Source organism: Martes martes (genome assembly GCF_963455335.1).
Source record: "Martes martes genome assembly, chromosome: 4".
In the NCBI taxonomy this organism is placed as follows: domain Eukaryota; kingdom Metazoa; phylum Chordata; class Mammalia; order Carnivora; family Mustelidae; genus Martes; species Martes martes.
In genome coordinates this window covers 177,935,724-177,944,765 of record NC_137891.1, presented here as the reverse complement: position 1 = coordinate 177,944,765, position 9,042 = coordinate 177,935,724, and positions in this window count along the sequence as shown.

Sequence of the window (9,042 nt, the reverse complement as noted above, 5' to 3'; positions counted from 1 at the left end):
TAGGACTCAGTCCAGGTGTCTCCTCCCTCTGCCCCGCATTCATCACCCCTTCCTGCCACTAGTGTCCCCTCCATCCTGGCCTCATCCTCCAACACAAGCCCGAGCTCCTGTCCACTCCTGGGCTCAGTGGACACCAAGAGGAACGTGCTACATGATGCCCTCCTTGACCAACTGACCAAGGGCATCCCTAGTGGCCGGGCCCTTGGACCTTAGGGGCTGGCAGTCACCATCCCCAGCCTCAGCTGCGCCTGCCAGGACGTCATGACAAGACCCCAATCCAGCAGCCAGACCTGCCCTCCCATTTACAGGACAGACAGTGGTGAGAAGCAGCGGCTAAATAAATGACCTTTCACGGTGGCAGCCAGACAAACCCAGGTGGGAACAGCCTCCAAGACCACCGGCCTGAAATGCTTCGGAAAGCCATTGCCGACAGGGCAGAGCTGTCTGGGCCAGGTGGAGAGCTTCTGGAAGAAAAGTGAATAAAAACAAAAAACAAAACAAAACAAAAAAAAACCCAAAAACAAAACCGAAGGCTACACGTAAAGAAAAGAAAAACGCACCCGTCAGTCTCTGGAAAGCACTCACTGAGCCCTGCCCTAAAGGTTCCCTATCACCCCTAACTGGGGCCTCAGTTTGCCCATCTGTAAAATGGGGGAATGAGGCCATGGAAAGAGCAGGCAAACTGGGCAAGAGATGGAGATTTCCCGAAGCAGGGGGCTGGGGCCAGAAAACCCTGGTGGCCGCCCAGGAATGACTGTGGCACACAGTAGGGTCGGGCAGCAGCCCCTCAAGCTCACGCGGGTGCTGGGGGCTGGGGGCCACCTCCCCCCAGAAGCACAGGAGCCAGGACTCCACCCAAAGCCGTGTTCGCACCTCGCATCTTGTGGCCGCTAGCAGCCCCCGGGGAGGGCCCCTGCCTGAGCTGCAGGCGGGTGGCCCAGGCCCAGCGCATACGCAGTGAGGGATCACTGCAGTCCGGGGTGCAGCTCCTCCATCACACTTGGGACGGGCAGGGGCGGCCTGTCCACCTCTGAACCCCAGGACTCGGCACCAGCCACACATTCACAGAAGAAGGGGCTGTACGATCACTTGTGCTGCGGGACAGTTCCCACAGCCGGCCCGGCACATGAGGGGACAGGGCTGGGGGTGCCCCGGAACCCGCATCGTTGTCCAGCTCCCCTGGCAGTCCTTGGGGAAGGACGGGAAAGCCTCTGGCGGCTGCCAGGAGCAGCCGGAGAAAGGGCTGGGCTCCTCCAGTCCATCCCCTTGTGCCGGAGATGGACCAGCCGGGCCCAGAAAGGGCCAGGGGCTCGCCCGGGGTCACACAGCAGCCAAGTCACCCCCCTCAGCTTCCCGTCGTCCTGCTGCTCCCCTCCTTGCTGTCCCCCCAGCCACCCCAGCAGCACCCTGCACCTGCCGCCCCTCCCTCCTTCCCCCAGCCGCACACCTGACGCCCAGGCTCTCCCGAGGCCTTCCCAGCTCAGGGCCTCCATCGGCTGCTGACACGCCACCCTCAGGGGCTGGCCTCTCTCGAGACTTCCCACTGCAGACGTCCCTGGTCCCTCTTGAGGGTCTGCTCCCCTGACCTAGGAACCCCCACCTCCAAGGCCTCCTCCTCCTCCTCCTCGGAGAAGTCCTCCCGATGCCGGCACGCCTCCACCAACCTGTTGGGGTCTCTCCCTCTCTCTCCCACTTTCCCTTCCGTCCACTGGGACTCTGAGTCCTGGCTTCTGAGGCCCTGGAGGCCGGCCCTGCGTCCTGTGAACCAAGAGAGCACCAGCGGCTCCCGGTGACGGCTGCAGGGTGGTCGGTGACATCACTGCTCAGCGCTCAGTGGTCATCATATCACTTAACCCTGCTGTCCAGGGTCGTATGTCCTCCTGGAGGAAGGGACTCGGGCCGGCTGAGGCTGAAGCTGCCCTCTAATGGGCACTCTCTGTCCCTCCAGGTCATCGTCAGTCTGTCTGAGGTGGACGGCTGTCCTTCTGTCTGGCCTCCTGACTACCCGGCATCTGAACCCCGCTGTGAGTCTCGGGGGCCCTGCCTCACTGCCCCCCAGGCTGTCCAGGATCTCGCCTTCCCAGCCTCCCTGAGCCACTCCGATGCCCCTGCCCAGACTCTGAAGCCAAAGCAAATAGAAACAGGATCCTCAGGGGATCGAGTCAGGGGCTGGCGGGGATGGCCCTGGCCGTGGGGCACAGGTTTGTCCAGGTGGACTATGGTGGCCGACGTGACCGGTTCTGTTAGCAAGTGCGCAGGAGTGAGGTGTGCCGGGGGGCGCCAGGATGGACTGGGGCAGGCACAGCCACTGCCCACCCGACAGCATCCCGCCTTCCCCTCGCTGGGGGAGCCCCAGAGACACGCGGGTTTGTCTGAGCCAAGCTCCTGACCCGAGACCGGAGGGGGAACCTCTGGAGGCTTCTGAAAGAGGTTTCCCAAGAAAAGGACACAGGAATCACCATGGGCTGATGTGACGCCTGGACCCCGAGGGCAGCAAGCCCGGGGCAGAGCCAACAGACAAGACCGGTAGAGCCCCCCGGACCCGACGGGATCTAGCACCCCAGGGCCTCTGCTCTGGACATGCTGGTGGGCGATACAGCGGGGTCCCCTCACTGCTCGGGCTGACTGGCGCTCACCGCGGGAGACTCTCGGCCACTCCAACTCCCACGGTAAATGCCAACAGCCCATCCCTGGTCACAGGGCTGTTTCCCGCGGCCCCGGGCGGACCCAGGGACACACTGGGGAGTCAGCCTGTGGGGGTTTCCCAGCAAGGCGATGCTCAGCAGCATGACCTCGGGCACAGGATGGCTTAGGGTGTTAGGGACTTGGGATGTGGGGGTCAGTCCCCAGGCCGCCTCACTTCTGTAAGCCACCAGACCCCTCATCCAAACCAGGCTGGGCCAACACGTTCTGCAAGGAGATGCGTGGTAGTGTTTGGGGCTCGGCCAGCCACATACGGTCTGTGTTCCATGTTCTTTGTATTTCTGCCAACCTTTTAGAGAAACGTACAAACTATTCTTACACTCGGGCTGTACAAACACAAGCCAGATGTGTCTCGCCCCCCGAAAACCCTTCTTGAACTGATTTGCCACGTTCGGCCTCTGGGGCAGCGAGAAGCTCTTCATGACGGCCTCCACCCCTCCGGCCACTCGAGGCCAGACGTCTCCAAGACCAAGTCCGGCTGGGAGGGACGGAGGTGAGGTGGCGAAGGGCGAATAACTCCGCACTGAGGGCCCAGGCGGACTTGGACTCAGCTCTGCGCTGCCGCTTCTGATCGGACAGGGCAGCCTCAGTTTCCTTCCCTGTGGAATGGGGATGACTTACCCTGGAACGAGGCACCACGCATTGGCTGGCAGGTATGAAGTAGGGACGGGTCCTGTGGCCCCATCCTGGTCTGGGGCCTCTGCTCCGCCAGCTTCTTGATGAGGCTGCCTGCCCCACGGTGCCGGATACCCATGAGCCTGCTCGAGTCCCACCCCTCTCAGGCCTCAGTTTCCCCAAAAGTTGCTAATTGGACAGCATTCTGTGCACCTCCACCCTCCAGGAGTTCATAAAACGAAAGCCTCTGTGCACATGTGTGTGTGTCCTGTGCCGGCAGCTCCCCCAGGGCCAGAGCAACCTGGGGTAGCACAGGGCAGCATGGAGGGCAGCCCAGCTTGGTGCCCAGCCTGCCCGTCAGGCTCGCAGCTACCTCAAACCACGGAGCCCAGACTCAGGCCCCACAACCCTCCCGAGGGTGGTGGGGAGCTCCTGGGGGTAGGCGGGCTCTCTCCTCTGACCTGCCACTTCCCCCAGGTCCCCTTTGGACTCTAAGTATACTTGGGTGACCGCCACTGCAGCCTTGCCCCACCTGCTGGGGGACAGCCAGAGTGACCGGGGAGGGGACATGTGGCTCCCGGCAGGGCCTCCGAAGTCTCCGTTCCCGCACTGGGGAGATGCTTCTCAGAACCCACAACTCGTGGGCATCTGCTCTGCGCTGGGCACTTTGCAAACACGGTCACCTTTGCCCTGGGAGGCAGCCCTGCTGATCGCCTTCACAGGGGCCTAAACTTGAGCTGCAGGGTGAGGCCGGCAGGGGGCCAAGGTCACACAGGGCAGAGGAGGCAGAATTAGAACCCAGCACTGTCTGACCTCAAAGCCCCTGAACTCCTCACCTGCTGCCCAGCCCTTAGAGTCGGAAATGACCTTCGACATCATCATTCCCCTTATGGCATGTCTGATGCACAGCTCTGGTGGATGCCTCCGATGACAGGAGACTCATTCCCTCCAAACGGCTTGTCACTGCAGGAGCCCTGCCGGCGGCTACATTTTCTTCAGTGGAAGCCAAACCACATCTGCAAAAGCCCCTCGCGGAGCTGAGTCATTCACGATCCCAACAAATCATGTTTGCAGAGCCTCCCCTCTGCCAGGTACTGTGCAAGTGCCTTCTTGGTTCACCAGATGAGGCACGTTCATCTTATGTAGGAAGAAACTGAAGCCCGGAGAGAAGGACTGGGTCCAAGCCTGCACGGACAGTTGAGCTCAAACATGACCCCAGAGCTGAGCGGCTTTGGTGGGGCAGAGAAGGGTGCGTGTGCTGGGGCGGAATTGGGGGCAGCCCCTGGGGTCTCCGCAGAGTCCAGGGACAAAAGGCCAGAGCTGAGGCTTCTCACCCCTGCCTCCCCTACTCACCACACTTCAGGCTCCTCCCGGCTCTCAGGAGGAACCTCTTCACCAGCCCCGGTGCCCCCTCCCCTACACTCCAGGCCTGTGGGCCTGCGAGCTCCCCAGACACACCAGGCTCCCTCCATTTTCCAGGCGGGAGCACCCGGTTGCTCCCTCAAGCCCACTGCAGGGATTTGCCTCTGGGACTTCTCTCTCCCACAGAAGTGGAAGGGGCTCCCTCAAAATCGGGGCCTGGGTTTGTTTAAAATTGTGTTTGACGACCACTCGAATTAGAGTTGCCAGGCCTAGCAAATACAAATGCAGGCCATGCACTTAGATGTGAATTTCAGATAAATAAATAAATGTTTTAGTATGAGTACGTCCTAACTGTTGCATGGGATATACTTGTAGTCTTAAAAAAATGGTCCTATGCAGTAGTTAGGAGATACGTACACTCAAAGTGTCTCGTCGTTGATTTGAAATTCAAACTCGGCTTGGTCCTAGTGTTTCCTCTGGCGACCCTTACCAGAGGGCCAGTTCTGGGTGAGGCACTCCCACCCTCCAGCCTCTAGTCCCTCTTCTTATCAGAGCTGCTCATGCCCACCTCCATGGGTGTGCGCGTAACAGAGCGAGTGTCAGGCGAGGCAGGCAGGGAAAGCAGAAGAAGAGAAAAGGGAAGGCTGGTGGGCCCGGTCTCTGCAGCCTGGCACCCCCGCCTGTGAGTTCACTGAGGAAGCCGGAGCCCCTCTGGCTACTGGGAGCAGGGAAGGAGGGAAGGATTGGCGTCCTGTGCCATGAATAGAATCAGCCCACCGGCCACCACTTCCGGAGCCAGGAGAGGAAACAAAGTGTCTTTGTCCTGCTGCGTGCAGTCACGTTCCACAGGGCTGTGACCTCGTCCCCATGAACGCGCAGATTCCTGCCCCACGAAGAGGGGCCGAGGGCAGCCATGTGATTGGGGACCGGACCGCTGGCCGCTCGCTTGCAGCTCCCAAGCCCAGCACTCGGGCCCCACCAAACAAAAGCCACCTCCTAATGGCCCTGTTTGCCCTGGCATTAGGGCCAGTGGGGCCCACAGATCCGCCCGATCATCCCAGCCAGGAGCTTGTTCCCAGGCCCTCGCATCCCTTCTGTCCCGCCCTCTGCATGGTTCCCAGCACGTGGCCGCCCCATCTGCCTGTGGGCACTTGGCTGGGCCCTGGCTCCCAGAGCGGTCCCTTGTGTGGGGAGCTGGGTGGATGTGACCAAATCCACGCCCAGATCAGGTGAATGAACAGGGGTCCGGCTGGCTGGACCCCCTTACGGGCTGTGCAATCTTGGGCAAGTGAACTCACCTGAGTGAAAGAACAAGTGACCAAGGCCAAGATCACGTCTGACGCAGTGCTTGGCCCAGAGCAGGTTCTCAGTAAATATGAGTATTGGGGGGGTCCCCAAATATCTAAATTGGTCAACAGCCTGAAGGGGTCCAACAGGACCCCCCCCGCCCGTGAAGACCGAGCAGGCTGGGGGACAGGTGAGGTAGATGGGGTAACAAGGACATTGGGCAAAGGGGGCAGAGGGACCTGAAATACAGAGGACAAAGAACCACCAGCGAGACCCTCGAGTCCCATCTGCCCACACCCAGAGCGCCGAGCCCTGCGGTGGGAGTCCTGGGCCTACTGGCTGATTGCCCTGTGAGCTGGTCACCCTGGGCTAACTCTGGCCCTGTCCCAGGGCCCTGGCATCACCCAGCTCTTTTCTTGCTTGGGACATGCCAGGCACTCATCTCTCCTGCTCCTGAGGGGCCGGGCCCCACCCTGCTTCAGGCAGAAGCACAGGGCCCGTGCCAGATGCTGAAGTACATGGGCTCCATACCCCACTGGCCACTTTCTCTTCCCAAAGAGAACATTCCCTCCTCTGAGCCCATCCCTGGTCCCTCTTTCTTGCTGTCAGCCAGTATGTGGAAATCATTCTTCAGGCACTCAGGGTGACAGGCCAGGAGTCCCTGGGCCTAATTGCCCCGGACCCTGTAGGCATGGGATGTGGGCCTCAGGCAAGTCCCCCTTCCTCTCTGCACCCCCAAAGCCGGCAAATGGGCACAGGTGAGAGGTAGGAGGATGCCAGCCCTGACCGGCAGTGGCCGGGCACAGCCCAGGGGTCGTCGGGGGCAGTGCAGAGGGCAGGCACCTCCCCTCACCGGCTGGGCCCCCGTGCTCTGCCCCTGGCCAGGCCTTGCACAGCCGCTCCTGGCTTCTAGGAGGCCACAGTGGGCGAGCTGGCAGGCTGCAAGGCTCCAAGATCTGGCAACAGACAAGGCCGGGCAGGAAAGGGAGCGGCACCCGGGACAGGGAATGCAGAGCGGCAGAGGCAGAAGTAACTCGGGAAGCAAACAGAGTCACCAAAGCAACGGGCTCCGGGGCAGCTGTGGGACGGGCGGGCACGTGCCCACATGTGTATGCGCGTCCAGGCCGAACATCCGCCCGACAGCATGACACGAGGCGGGCATACTCCCAAGCGTTCCCGACCTCGGCCGGTCTGCAATCCCCGATGTGACAATACACTAATACGATCAGCTAAGGGGACCTGTGCCCGGGCCGCGCTCAGTTCTAGGACCTTCCACGGCATCACTTCCCCTCCCGCTCACTCTCAGAGAGGACACCGCCTGGTGCACAGCACAGCTGAGCCTCCTCCAAGCCCCCGCGCTTCCCCATGACATCACACGGCCCACAGCTGGCAGAGTGGAGAACAGCACGACGACCTCGGAGCTCACGCGGCAGACCCCTTCAGTCTAGCTGCCTATGCCGGCAAAGACCGCCGAGGGTTCCCCTGGCCTCAGGGACGGGAGGGAGCAAGCTGCGTCCCACCCCCGAGCCCCTCCTCAGAGCCCCCCGCTAGCATTAACGCCCCCAGCTCTCTCCACGCCAGCAACGCTGACGAGGGCTTGACAGAGGAGCTGCGGGCGAAGAGCCCAGTTCTCGAGGGCACTTGGCAAAGACTCGTCTTCATCCTCTTACTTATCCAGAGGCCGCCCTGCTCCCTCCACTGCATCTGAGCCTTGATGAACCAGTCTTGAGAAAGAAAGAGGGTCGAGGTGGCCGAGAGAAGCTGGAGGAGTCGGTCCTGGCCTCGTCCCCCATCCGCCGTCCCCTCGGTGCTGCTGGGACGGTGAGGGGACAGCAAGCGCACAGCAGGGACCCCCCTGGAGTGGTGGCAGGGGGGTGGGATTGAATAGACGGCCACCGGCTGGGGGACAGAGCTGAGGCTCCACCATAGAGGTAAACGCATAAACTGGGAGTCCAAGTAAGGTAGCATCGGCCTGAACTCAGCAGGCTGCACAGGGCAGAGGGGAAGGAGAGACAGCCATGAGGGGGCTCCTGAGACAAGGGTGCAGCCATGGTGACGGGTGGCTAGAGGATGACAGGACAGTCTGTACTTTGAAACCAGAAAGCAAAGTGAAATCTCCCTATCGGGCTAGGCTCTGAAAGTGCCCACCTGGCCAAAGCAGCAGGGAGAGCTGGGAGCCAAACACAGACCTGGTGCCCTGCTGGGGTTGGCCCCTTACAAGTGGGCGAGAGCACATCGTGTGGGTGCGCTTAGCAGGGAAGCGCACTGACTCGATCGCCCCATGATCATCCTGTGTGGTGGCTGTAGCCCCGTACCGCCACCTGCCTGCCCACCCTTACCCGTTCCTACCTAGTGCCCCTTGCTGGAACCTGGGCTCTATGGGGACAGAGATGACACGTGCCTGGTGCCAACTGGATGCAAAGACCTGCGTGCAGAAGTGAGGGAGGGGAGACCTCTCTGGAGTCCCACCCACAGCTCCTGACCCCCGGCAGGCAAGACACTCCCTCTGGGGGCGGTCACCTCAAACAGGTGTGTTAAGACCATAACCTGCAGGGTCCCCGCAGAAACCACGTGCAAAGGACTTGGCCCAGCCCCTGGTTCTCAGCAAATGTAACTGGGGGCAGGGGAGGGGGCCCTGTGAAGACGGGGCCACCCAGCCTCCCAGGTAGCCCCTCACAGCGAACCAAACTCAGGAAGCCAACCGCCAGGAGAGACATGACACAGACCGAGGACGCCAGAGGCTTTAGCGACCCCAGGAGGAAAGTGCTGACATGCCATCTACAGACTTGAGGGGCTGACACACTGCAGCTGTGACCACGGTTGCCAGTCTGGAACCATCTCAACTCCCCAACTGAGGTTGCCTGCTGAAGACGACAGGGGCCCAAGAAGCAATGAGCCCAGAAGATGGCTCAGGGCAGGAAGGCACTTCCCTGAAGGCAGGAAGGCACGAAGTGGCTTTCTGCCTGGGATCCCTTGACGCTGAGGTCAGGAGGCAAGGGCTCAGAAGGCCAAGTCTGTCCCTGGACCAGTTCCCTCTCCTGCCCAAGCTCTGCCTAAGGCGCCACCCTGGGACCA